This window comes from Lotus japonicus, chromosome 1 (assembly GCF_012489685.1).
Source record: "Lotus japonicus ecotype B-129 chromosome 1, LjGifu_v1.2".
NCBI classification, from domain to species: domain Eukaryota; kingdom Viridiplantae; phylum Streptophyta; class Magnoliopsida; order Fabales; family Fabaceae; genus Lotus; species Lotus japonicus.
This window is the reverse complement of record NC_080041.1, coordinates 22,397,773-22,411,052: the sequence shown is the minus strand read 5'-3', so window position 1 is coordinate 22,411,052 and position 13,280 is coordinate 22,397,773. Positions and strand designations below refer to the sequence as shown.

The following is a 13,280-nucleotide window of genomic DNA, read 5'->3' as shown; positions in this document are numbered from 1 at the left end:
CTGGACAAGCCCATGCATGTCATTAAATTTGAGAAATTGATTCATTAGAAATGACCTGAGCCTAAATGTTCTAAGTTAAATACTTATGGTTCAATTTTTCGACACAACTTTAGAGCAGCTTGTTGGGTTTTATCCATGACTGTTATAAAAAGGTTTCTTTTGGGTTTTCTAATACCTTGGGCCTTTGCAACTCTCTTAGAGCTGATATATGGGGAGTTTTGATTGTTGAAGGGATTGAGACCAGCTTATACTCTCACACCACCTTCTCTTATGGTGGAAATGGATTCTAAGGTAACCTATGACTTAATTAAATGTCAAATGTCATTTGGCACACCCTTCTACATACCTGTATAGCTCATAAAAGAGATAAAAATATAGCCTATTCAGAATCTCTTTTCATCTCATTTTCCGTAAATCTAATAGACGTGCAGATCACCTTGCTAGACTGAGTCATAGCTAGTTCTTCTAAAATCATATTTGATTGTAATCAAGACCGAGTAATGTTACTTACACACCTCTCTTTTGAGGTGGAAGATGTGAAATGATGAGAGAGATATGAAGAAAAGAAAAAGTAAGAGAGAGAAAGTATGAGATGTGATAGATGGTAAGATGAGAGAGATAGAAAAAAAAAGAAATGAAAATGAAGTGTTTTAAAAATGAGATGTGTATATATCGTTACTGAATCAGACCCTCCTTTATTGTAGGGTCTCATTCCCTAAATTAGCTACTTTATTATAAATTTTAAAAATCAAATATTATAATTTATAAGTACTAAATTTTAATAAATAATTTTATTTTTGGGGGAAAAAAACATTAGCACACTTATTTCTCGTGAGCTTACATTATTTAAGGTGTGCTGACCCCTATGAAGTCTGAACCTATTCGCAACTGTTTCTTTGGCGCCCGAGTCACTGAGTCAGCTCGCCCGAGTGCGGAAGCCTAAACCCTTGTTCGGAATTGGGATTCAAGAATCAAGACCGCAACGATGAACGATTCACCGCGCAGAGATTCGGAATCGCTCGATTCCATGGATGCAGACCAGATTGCCACTGGGAACTTCAATAGCCCTATCCTCCATGGTCAACCACACGAGTTTCTCGCTCCCGGTAAGACCAATTTCGCTAAACTTCCCTGTCACGCAATGAAAACTTTTCGATTTGGTGTCAATTGATGTTTTTCTTGAGTCTAATGATGCTTGTAGCTGTTCTGTATGCTGTGTTTGTGTGTATTGGAATGGAATTGTATGAGTTCGAGTGTGAATTGAATTTGAGATTGAGAGGATGTAATTTGGAATTATTGTTATTGGTATTGTTTTGTTTACCTTTTAGATGGGAATGTATGTGGGTTGTTGATAAAATTTGTGTGCTTCAATGAATCTTTAAAAAAAATTAAAAAATTTCACTGTTGTGTTCAGAGTTGATAGTTCATTCAATAACTTGAAGTGAGTGGTGAGCTTGGGAGAGATGGTGATTGGAGGAATTGAGGGGTGGAAACCCCTTGCATTGCGTTTGGAATCGTTAAATAATGGATATGGATTTAGGTAGAAATTGGTTCTACTCTGATTAGGCCAGATTTGAGTGGATTTCTTTATGGGGAAAACTTAGGTCAAGTGGTTTAAATCCATTATATCGAGTTTCTCAATCAAAATTTGCTACCTCATTATATAATGGACTTAATCACTTAAACGCCGCCGCCATTGTAGAAGTTGGTGAAGGAAGAAGCCACAGGGGTGTTGCTAGTGGACCCATTTCGGAACCGTGAAAACGTCAAAGTTCTCCAGTTCCAAACTGTCGCGGTACTGAGATCGTAGTCGTCTATCTTCGCCACGGGCTTCCCCTAAGGCCAAACCAACCATCCTTTACTCCTGTTGAAATGCTGCTGATATTGGCCAGGTGTAAGAGCTCTTCGTCGAGCTCAGCATCCACTTGCTTGTTAACCTCATCGAGCATTTCGAATTTCTACCTTAGTACTTCTTTAATAAAAAAAGAATTTACATCTGGTTTGATTAGTAAAGATGGGGTCTTAAACTTTTTGTCGTCGCTCTTGGATGTTTAATGGAGAAAAACCAATTAAATACACTCTTGATTCAGATGTATAACTTGGATCATGTGCTTATGCCATCTACCAATCTAATGCATAAAAAGTAATGAACATTGATGGTTTGTAACTGTTCAATTTTAATTAAGATAGAAGTAGAAAATACATGAAACAATAAACACCTTTAACTACTTTAACAATGACCTCAACGTGAATTTACAAGGCAGTAGAGTGAGTTGGCCCTGAAGACTGTAGACAAACACACATGTCTTTGGTTCCCCTAAGTCCTTTGCTGCTTTGTTGAAGGGTTGAACACTTCTATCTCTGATACGCAAGAGTCAAAACATAATCCCTAATCCATTACTTAGTCTTAGTTTCTGATTTTTCTGTTTTTATTATCTGGCACTTGGGCTGGTGGGTTTTGCTGGTCTGGAGTTTTGACCAGCATTATAAGGTTATTTACCCCACCTCCTCATTTTCTTCTCTTATGATCAACATTTCAATTTTGTTATGATTTCCCTGACATAATTGTTCGGCTCGGCTTACATAGTATGTTTACAGTTTCCCAGGCAGGCAAGGTTTATGTAAAGGATGTTGCTAGTATTTCTAGCACTGATGTTGATGGAGTTAGGGGTAACTTTAATCTGGAAATGGGCCTAGACACATTACAAGACATGCTTGATAGCAAAAAGAATTCTGCGCTGGAAGCTGAGAAACTATCAAACTGCAGCACTCATGAAAATCAGCGTCATTTAAAATTAGATTTTCACAATTCTTTTGACCCAGAGGCAAAAGATGACTGTGGTGGTGTATCTTCACCTCAGACAAGTCAGATAGATCATACCCCTTCAGAGTCTCCATCCAGAGTACTGTAACTTCTATTTGTAAGATTACATCCTAGAAAGGATTTAATTTTGAGATTGATATCTATGTTTAATTTTTTGCAGACTGAATCAGTTGATACTAATGAAGCTGATGAGTGCATTAATGAGAGCAATCCTTCAAGTCCTGCATCTGATATTGCAGAGAATGGTTTATTTTATTGTAATCCTGAGTTCTAATACTTCTCAACTACATCCCCTTTTTTTTGAAATTTTACTTGGCAGTTTACAAACTGAAATGATTTTTTTTTTTTTGTAAATTTCAGCTTCATTGAATGGTTATGGATTGAATCACTGTGTAGCTGATTCTGACATGGTAATTCTTTTTATTTTATATTAAAAGAATCTTTGTGCTAAAGAAATAAAACATTAGGTGGAACTTTTATTAGCTCATGTCATTTTCTGTTTTAAATTTAGGGCAGATAACTTGTAATTAATTTCAGCTTACTTATCTTGATTATAGATGTCTGCTAATTTTTTTGATTTAGCTCCCCTCCCTCCTTCCCAACTACTTCATCAGGTTATAGCTACTTTTGAATCAAGAATATAATCAGAAGTATGAACTATTAGAGCTTCAAGTTGTGCATTTTCTTAGCATAAGGATCCATTTGTTTTTTTTTTAAGAAAACGTGCTGTTTTAATTAAAAAACATGTTAACTTTTTTATTGATCATTAAATTTATCAAAAAAGGAAAAATTGAAAAAAATGTTTTAAGGCTTTTCTCATAAGCTGAAATTAGTAACAGCTGGGGAAAAACAACAACAGAAGCTTTTTTGCTAATAGGTGGGGTTGATCATGTCTGAATAGGCCTTTTGTTTTTCTAGGTCTCCCTCAACTGTTGACTATTGGGGTACCCTTACTCTTGTTTTTAAGGTTATTCAGGTCTTCTCCACACATACCCAAACCACTTAAGGCGAGATCCTACCATCTTTTCCATAATAGATGTTACCCCAATAATTTTTGAAATGTATTTATTTCTAATCTTATCTTGTCTTGTGTTTTCTTTCGTGCATCATAACATTATTATTTTTGCAATGAGTTTACTTTTTTATTGGTTCTTAACTACCCAACATTCAATGTCTATGTGATAAAAAATTTCCCCTAAATTTTTGGCAATTTTCTATCACAAATAAACTAGAAGGACACCTGCATTTCATCTACCCTGTTTGAATCCTATGATTTACATCTCTGTCTAATACCTTGTCATTTTGCATTATGATCCGACAATACTTAAGTATGCAACTTGTGGTTTGGTATGGTCTACATTCTTTTTTAAGTTAGTCTTCCTCCTAGAAAATTTACATTTTAGATACTCCATTTTACTTCCACTTAAGCAAAAATAATGTTCTTCAAAAGCTTGTTGCTACACTCTTTCCCTTTTATTTCTTCCCTTTGCCATCAAATTGGGAGTATATTATCTGCCAAATCATGTATCATGCATTGGCTGTTGGATATGTTCATGGAGGTCATCCACCAAGTAAAAATGATAGTGGCTAATAGTTGACCTTGGGTGCAGTCCTATTGTTATATTCAAGTTTTTAGTGACCCCACCTTGTGTTATCACACTAGTTCTGACCCCTTGTCCATATCTTTATAGGTAATACAAGCTTCTTTTCTAGAGCCTTTTTTACACCCTATCAAATGCATTTTTGAAATTGATACCATATTTAAGTCTTGTTATTCATCTCACATCTCTTGATCAATCTTCATATGATGTGTATTGCTTCTCTTTTTTACCTTCCTGACATAAAACAAATGATTTCTTGTAACGTGAGTTTTCTTGTCGTAGCCTATGCTCAATGATCCTCTCCCACAACTTCATAGTATGGTTTGTGAAATATGCCACCCTTATTCTTACAGTTTAAGGTAAAACTTGGTTGAATCATCATGACATGGATCACGATGTCAAATCTGGGGAAAATGCTTAAAAACAGATAGATTGTACAAGCGCTTTTTACATAGCCAACGCATTCATAAAATGTGACTATTGGTTTTTCAGCATATTTCACTGATTCAGATCTTATATTAACTACTACTTGCTTTCTGCAATCTCCAGGATGATACAAATATGGAAGTTGTTCTTCATCCTGATTATGTTATATACCGGGATAATTATTGCATGGGGTTGAAGTTAACCTTTTCACAATATTGTATTCAAATCAATGATTCAACGGCATGTGAAAAGGAAGGGACCATTAATATTGAATGGGCGGTTGAGGATCTCATTGACATTAAGAGTCAATCATTTCAAAGTGTGAGTCATAAAGTTCTTCTAGAAATCTTTTTCTTGCAATATTTGTTTTCTTGTACAGTTGTTCATGTTCTGATGTGTATTTTATTCAGACTGGAATGGTTTTGATGACCCTTCGTTTAGTATCGAGTGATACAGTTCAGTCAAATAATGTTAGCTGCACTTCAGGTAAGTGTATCTTATGTGGTTGGATAATTTGGAATGCATTTCTACATTACAGCTTGCATACTTACATAACTATACATTTTTCACCTAATCTGTAGCTAGATTTTTGTTTTGGTAATCTCTAGCATTATAAGATATTAGCTAGTAGAGTCTTATCATATAGTAGATTGTCCTCTTGCTTATATCTCCAACACTACACTTATAGGGATTGATGAATTGAAGATTGCTATTGTTGATCACAATTGGTCCTTCAGGCATAAGCAGATCACATCTCTTAATGAGAAATACCTAGCTATGTGGAGTACTTTGCTTGAGTAAGTCATACAACTGTATTTTGTATGTGTTTTCCTTTCCAGTCACAATGGCTCTATAAAATATTGCTGTAGATTGCTAATATGCAATTATAGGCTGATGTTTTCCATAAATTATAGGCAGATTGTTCATAGATCTCACTATTAATCTTGACAGGAATATTTGCGATATTTATTTTCTAAAATATAGAATTGGGATGCCTGATTTCATTTGCCCTGATTAAGTTTACTTATTGGTTTGAAAAGGACATGAAGTTGTCAAGGAGAAAGCCTGGTTTATCATTATTCTTATGACTTTTTTGGGGGTTTCTTTCGTGTTCTAAATGCTAGTTTGTATGATTTCATTTATTTATTTTAACATATCATAACTAAGTGTTCTCTTGGTAGTATGGATGTGGAAGGTGATGAAAATCTTTCGCCGGCACCAAGATGCTACTTCCCAAAGTAAGTAAAATTGTGTATTTTTTATTTTTCAAACTACATAGATATATTGATGCAATATCTTTTTCTCTGATTATATGAACTGCTTTTGTGCTTTCTGGTTTCCTATTTATTTTTCATTGCATATTTGCATGGTATATACATGCTGTCTATTAATCTTTTTGTCCATTCTGTTCAGTATACTTCCTGGTGAGCAATTCTAAATTCTTATTTCTGAAACAGTTTCCAGCAGCCTTTTGATGAAGTTGTCTATCCTAAAGGGGATCCAGATGCTGTTTCCCTAAGTAAGAGAGATGTTGATCTATTACAACCAGACACATTCGTCAATGACACAGTTATTGATTTTTACATTCAGTAAGTTCTATACTTATGTATTCCTTTTGGAGGTTACACTTTTTGGTCCTGCGTTTTTGTTAAATTTTTTATTCGTCACTTCATTACGAATATTCTGTAATAATTTTCCACTTATTTCTTGTTTTGTCCTCTTTGGCTGCATTTAGTGCGTATATTATTATTTATGAATCAGAGCTTCCTTTATCGTTTCTCTTTTTCTTTGATAGAATTATATATATTCACATGATATTTATAAATGCATTTTAGATATGAAAATATATAATCATATGTGCAAGGTTACCTATGGGCTAGGGGAACAGTAAGTAAAATAGGTTATTTGTATTACAGGGAGTGTCAAAAGGGATTTACTGTTCCAGGATAGTGTTGCTCAAAATGAAGGTATAAAAATTTTAAAAATCGATTTTTTTTGCAGATTTCTGAAGAATAAGATACAAGAGGAGGAAAAGTCTAGATTCCATTTTTTTAATAGTTTTTTCTTTCGAAAGCTTGCTGATATGGACAAAAATCCATCTAGTGCTTCTGACGGCAAAGCAGCATTTCTACGTGTTCGTAAATGGACAAGAAAAGTGAACTTATTTGAAAAGGACTATATTTTCATACCTGTGAACTTCAAGTAAGAGTATTCAAACTGTCTTCTTTATTGTTTGTATCTGTTTTGAGGTTCTGATTAGCATTAAGATTTGGTTATAATGGCAGTCTTCACTGGAGTTTAATAGTCATTTGTCATCCCGGCGAAGTGGTTAGTTTCAATGGTGAGTTGTTGGCTTGTTCACTTTCTAATATATACTATAAACATCTGTATGACTGTATTCTCACAGATATTATGATTTTCAGATAAAGAGCCAGACAAGTCACTTAGGGTACCCTGTATATTGCATATGGATTCTATCAAAGGACTTCATAGTGGTTTGAAAAACCTTGTACAAAGGTATCTTTGAGCTTCTCTTCCTCCCCCTGCCTTCTGTTGGTCCAAAAGAAGCAAAAATGCATGCTGGTTTGTATGTGCTTTTTTCATTAAAAGAGATTAAATGTTATCATATTTACATGTGCAAGTTTGCTTTGGATTTAAGCCCATGTTCCAGCTGATTCAGGGCTTTATTTTTGGGGTGTGGGGTTGCTATTCCTTTTTGCTTACTTCACCTGATTTACTGCCTGCCAGTAAATGCAAACAAGCAAATGAATAATTTTTAAACTACTGCATCATGAGTTAATTCTCCATATTTCTAAGTGCCAATTCTCCTCTCATCCATGCCTAGATTGGCACTCCATCTTTATAAATGCAAATTTCCCTCCTGATCCATGCCTAAACCTAAATTACAAGTGCCAATTACCCTCCGTTTGACCTACATTTTTAATAGTTATACTACTTTTTTACAAATTATACAATTTTAAATCTAAAAAATAGGACTCAAATTGTTGCAGCAATTAATGAACTGTAAAACCGTCTTCTAGTGACTATGGTTCTAAGTTAATTGAACATACATCTATAGTGGTGAATTTTGTAATTTAGGACTACTTAGATAATATAGGATGTCCATATTTTTGCTAAGCATTATATTGAAACCTACAATTTGTAGCAGTATATGATTATGTCTCTTTAATTTTTTCATTTAAATTGAGCTTGAACTTTGAAGTGGTTTATCTTCTTTATCTTTGAGAGATTTTGTTTTAATACAACAATGAAAGCATTATCCCACTAAGTGGGGTAAGGCTATCTGGATCACACAACACCGTTGTGTTTTGTCAAAAACCAAGTTTTGTCGGATATTATTGACCATGAGGTTGCTTTTAATATTAAATAATATTTTCCAACATCTTTTCCCTCTACTCCTCTTCCTAGGACTAAGAACCATGTTATAAACCCTTCTCATCGGTGCCTAGAAAGGTCTTCTTTTCACATGTTCAAATCACCTTAACCGATTTTCTGTCATCTTCTCTTTGTTAAGTGCCACACCAATATCTCCCCGTATATGATCATTGCGCATCTATCATTTCTAGTGTGTCCACCCATGCATCTTTACTATTATTTGATTGAGTGATGAATTAAAATATAAAACAGCTCAAAATTCATGCGCCTATTCTTCATGCTTAGTTTTTGCATAAGCATTGCCTGTTTCTTTTTAGCTGTCTTTCTTGTTTGTTTTCTTGCCTCAATTGCCACATTAATGTCTATTATATTATCTATGTTCATTTTATCAACTATTTTTGTACTATTCTCTAGATTTGTTTGTATTCTCACTTTTAAAGATTAACTTAGTTATTGATTGACTCATCATCTGGATTGACAGTTATTTGTCGGAAGAATGGAAAGAGAGGAAGAAGGATGCATGTGCTGAAGACCTTTCATCAAGATTCTTGAATATGCGTTTTGTCCCCGTCATGGTATAAGTTGCACTTGAAAAGACTGAATAAATATCTGAATTTTATTCACTGATAATTAACAATTTACAAACAATAATATTTGTAGACTATATAAATGATATTCAGGAAAATAAGGAAATGGTGATATGTACAGAAAAAGAAAAGAGTAAAGAATGGAATTATTCTATCCTAAATTAATGCTATTTACAACACCTGCTAACATTCTGATGGCTTCCTTATTAAAAGCACTGAGATAATCATTGTTTCATTAATGACTTCATTCTTTTGAATGAAACAAAATTCAGTTTTATTTTCTGGAAATTAGATTCTTCATTGTTTAGGAAATTACTGCAAAAGTGGGCTGATTCTTTTTCAGAAAATCTTTTACCTAGCTATTGATGTGCACAAGAGTCTTTGCATTCAGTGTTGAAGTGAGACCTAATCATTCTTATAGAATACAGATATTATATTCTGGGAAGTTAGAAAAAGAGAAATGCAAATCTTTTATGTTACATTTGAAAAGAAAAATCTTACTGTTTGATACATTCCCCCTTCTTTTTTTCCTTTTAATTGGGAAAGAGAATAAAGGGAAATGCAGATAGTTATGCTTATTCCATCGTTTTCTCAGTTGTATGTGGTTTATGTTTAATTGCGAATTACAAAGAAAGCCTTTCTATTTTCTCTTCTTGATGGTGTTTTTACTAATGTTTTATGACTGAATGTCCTTGACAGTTACCGCAGCAAGAAAACTCTTATGATTGCGGCCTCTTTTTACTTCATTATCTGGAGCTCTTCCTTGCTGAAGCCCCTTTTAATTTCAATCCATTCAAACTAACCAAGTTCTCCAACTTTGTAAGTGGTTTTCGCAGTTTTGACTTGTTTCAAATATTTAAACTTCATCTGAAGCTTTTCTTCATGCCAATTTAAGTATTACATCTCTCAATTTTCAGTTCCTCATCCAGTCTATATCAGTGTTGTTAAATAGCGGCGGTAGCGGCCGCTACCCGCTATAGCGTAGCGGGAATTTGCTTCACCGCAATCGTTATGCCGCTACATAGCGGCCACCGCGATAATCGCGATCGCGGCCGCGAACGCCATAGCGGCGTTATGCCAGAAACGGAAATAACGGATTTCATGGAATTCAAACGTTTTTCTGGCTAGTTTTTAGGGTTTTAAAAACAGCATATAATGGGCCACCTCCTATTAACGCTAATTCCCATTAATTACCCTAATTCCCATTTTCAAAAAAAAAAAAACCCTAATTCCCTAATAACTATTCTCTATATTAACGCTTCAACTCTCCTCTCCTCTCTTTCAAATTCTCTCTGGTTCTCACTTCTCAGAGACTACACTCTACAGCACGGTTGCAACTTGCAAGCAAACCTTCTTAGAGTTTCTGCTTTCTGCTGAGTAGATCATACTCTTTTCCGCATCCTCTCATTCCTCTGTTTTTTGTTGAAAACCTATACTCTGTTCTTCAATGTTTCTTCTTCCTTTACCTGTTTCACAGTTTTCTTCTCTGTTTTTCAATGTTTCTTCTTCCTTTAACAGTCATCTTCTCTTCTCTTTTTCTTTTATTTTTGTTCAAAACTCATGATCTGTTTTCCATTGTTTCTTCTTCCTTTACTAAACTTATAATATATTGTTTCACAGTTTTCTTCTCTGTTCAAAACTCATGCTCTGTTTTCCATTGTTTCTTCTTCCTTTTCTCTTAACTTATCTCTTACGTATTCTTATCTCTTTAAATTGTGCTCTTTTGAGACTTGCATTAACATTATGTTGTTTTAAGTACTTTTGTTATCTGTTTTGAGCTGTTGGACAGCCTTGAATTATGTTGTTTTGAGACTGAGTTAAAATTATGTTGTTTTTAACTGTTTTTTGTATAATATTGTACTTATTTTAACCGCTATGCGGTAACCGCTATGCGGTAACCGCTATGCGGTAACCGCTATGCGGTAACCGCTATGCGGTAACCGCTATGCGGTAACCGCTATGCGGTAACCGCTATTTGCCCGCGACGCGATCCGCTAAACGAAATAGCGGATTTTTGCCTCGCCGCGATTTTCCGCGATCGCGATTTGACAACACTGGTCTATATATTCTCATAACATTTCAATTACATGTAACTCCATAATGATTTGCTTATATGGATTTAACCTACCCTAACATGAAATTTTCCAGCTCAATTCGGACTGGTTTCCACCTGCGGAGGCTTATCTAAAGCGAACTCTTATTCAGAGGTTAATCTTTGAACTTGTGGAAAACCATGGTTCACATGGAGGCTTTTCCTCTGATTACAGTGATGACCACCACCACTCAGAAAATAATGACAACAGGACTGACGTTAATTGTCATGTACTAAATGGGGAGGCGTCAACGTCCCATTCTGGACACGGAATAGAAATCACTCTATTGTCAGCATCTTCACCTGTAAATCCTCAATCTTTCAACACTTCAGGCATGGTTCTTAAGGAGCTTTTTGGACCAGGAACTACAGCAGGAACAACTTTACTTGGACAATGTCAATCTATTGACCAGCAATCATCTGACCTTGGTCCGAATGGTTCAATATTTACAATGGAGGTATCTACACTACTAGTTCTTTTGTCTCTAGATGTCTTTTTAAACACTTCTGAACTTTTTCCTTTGACTCATGTTTCTCCCTCAACCTACAAGATTTGTTGGATATAACATGTTTCCTCATCCACATCAACTATAATATTGAAACCCCAGGCTTCAGTAGACTTCTTTTGATTCTTAAAGTTGATGCTTGTACTAAACTGATACCTTCACTTTGCCATGGCTTATAGACTAATATCATGAGGATCTTCTGTTCCCATAGTTTTCCATCTTACTCAATGCTTCAATGATTTCAAGACATTTTTATATTTGTGTCTGCTCATGACATTGTCTCCTAGTTTCAGTTGATTATGATTATGCTAAAAAATTGAAAAGTTCTTACTGTAATGGTTTAACCTCATTTTAAAGAGCCTTTGCTACCTATCTTTTCACAGGGAAACGTAGATTTCAGTGAGCACCTTATGTATACAACTACAGATCCCAACTTTCAGCAAATCACTGGAATTTCGCCACTACCATGTTCGTTGCCATACTTACCCAAGGCTCATGGAAATGAGATTTCTCATGTACCACGAACTTCTCTACAAGCAGAGCACAACACCGAATCATCTCTAGATACAAGTTGTGCATCAGATGATTCAGATGACATCGGGGTAATTGAAAATTGCGAAATTCGACATGAAGCAAGTTCATTGTATGAAGATGATCAAGGTGACAAAAATTGTACATCCATAAAAAACGTTGAGCATTTGTCAGATATTACTGTTTCTGCTGCTATCAACTTGCCAATTGATTCCCTCGTGGAGATTTCTCAACACTCTAATGTGTGTGCTGGCATCAAGAATGGAGATCAACACCCGTCCTGCCTAGAGACACCAACAATACAATTGGATGAAGTTTCTGATGCAATAGATGATAGCAGAACACCAACAGTACAATCGCATCAAGTTTCAGATGTAGTAGATGATGAAATCACACGAGATGATGTTCAGATGATGGACCACTCGGAACCTGATAATTGTGAGGAACCAGCTGTAAAGAAGAGGCGGCTTACGCCGATGCAAGGCGAAAATGATGGAGTCCTGACCAAATCTAATTTATAGATGGCTTCTTTTACCTTATATAGTGTTAAATGATTTCTAGGTTTTGATTCTCCAACTTGTAAATAGTGACTGTAGTATTGATTACTTCTAAAAAATCCCTAGTGAACTATTCTATAAGGTTAAGTTCATTGGCAAAGCAACATATTGGTTTTCTATCTAACACATCCCTTCATGAAAGAGTAGTTGAAGAGGACATCAATGGTTAAAAATCTGATTTGGTCACACAGGATTTGATATTATGTTCGGACTGATGTTTTCTCATGTTGGTACAAGATGATGACATTAACACTTTAAAGTATGTGGAGGTTTGTTTTGGTAATAGAGCCAACGTAAACGTGATCTAATGAAGAAGTTAAAATTTGTCACGTTGAGATTAACGTGGATCAAAGAAGTGGAATTTTGATATGCTGACTTCAATGTAAATTCATGTTGAGTTCGATGAAAATTTAAATACACAATAATGCGCATTGCACAAGTGCTGGAAATTTGTTCAACTAATGCTTGAAGCTTAGTTTATGTACAACTAAGTGAAAAATTAATTTCATTGATAAATGAGGTGGACTTGAACTTTTATATGCTTACAAAATTGTTAACAATATCTTACAATCCTTTTGGAATCCTTCTATGAAACTAATGCTACCCTAAGCTACAAATGTAAGGGGAATGTCAAGGGGTCCAAGAAAAAGCCAAGTTGCCAACTTGACATAATTCAAACAACAACATCCCTGCCCATACCCCACTCCTTCATCTCCCGATCAGGATCATGTCACATGTCACATGAGAGGATTCAAACCTT

At 35.1% G+C, this 13,280-nt stretch overlaps 1 pseudogene across 1 annotated transcript; it reads left to right on the top strand.

The window, feature by feature from the left end:
- The first annotated feature begins 862 nt into the window (after positions 1 to 862).
- Positions 863 to 12,706, top strand: LOC130734143 (probable ubiquitin-like-specific protease 2B; annotated as a pseudogene). The gene is made up of 15 exons (XR_009017773.1): positions 863 to 1,106; positions 2,599 to 2,903; positions 2,985 to 3,069; positions 3,185 to 3,234; positions 4,975 to 5,172; positions 5,262 to 5,337; positions 5,540 to 5,648; positions 6,033 to 6,089; positions 6,309 to 6,440; positions 6,853 to 7,053; positions 7,137 to 7,368; positions 8,729 to 8,822; positions 9,534 to 9,653; positions 10,983 to 11,384; positions 11,816 to 12,706. The product of XR_009017773.1 is annotated as a probable ubiquitin-like-specific protease 2B (transcript).
- Positions 12,707 to 13,280: the final 574 nt, after the last annotated feature.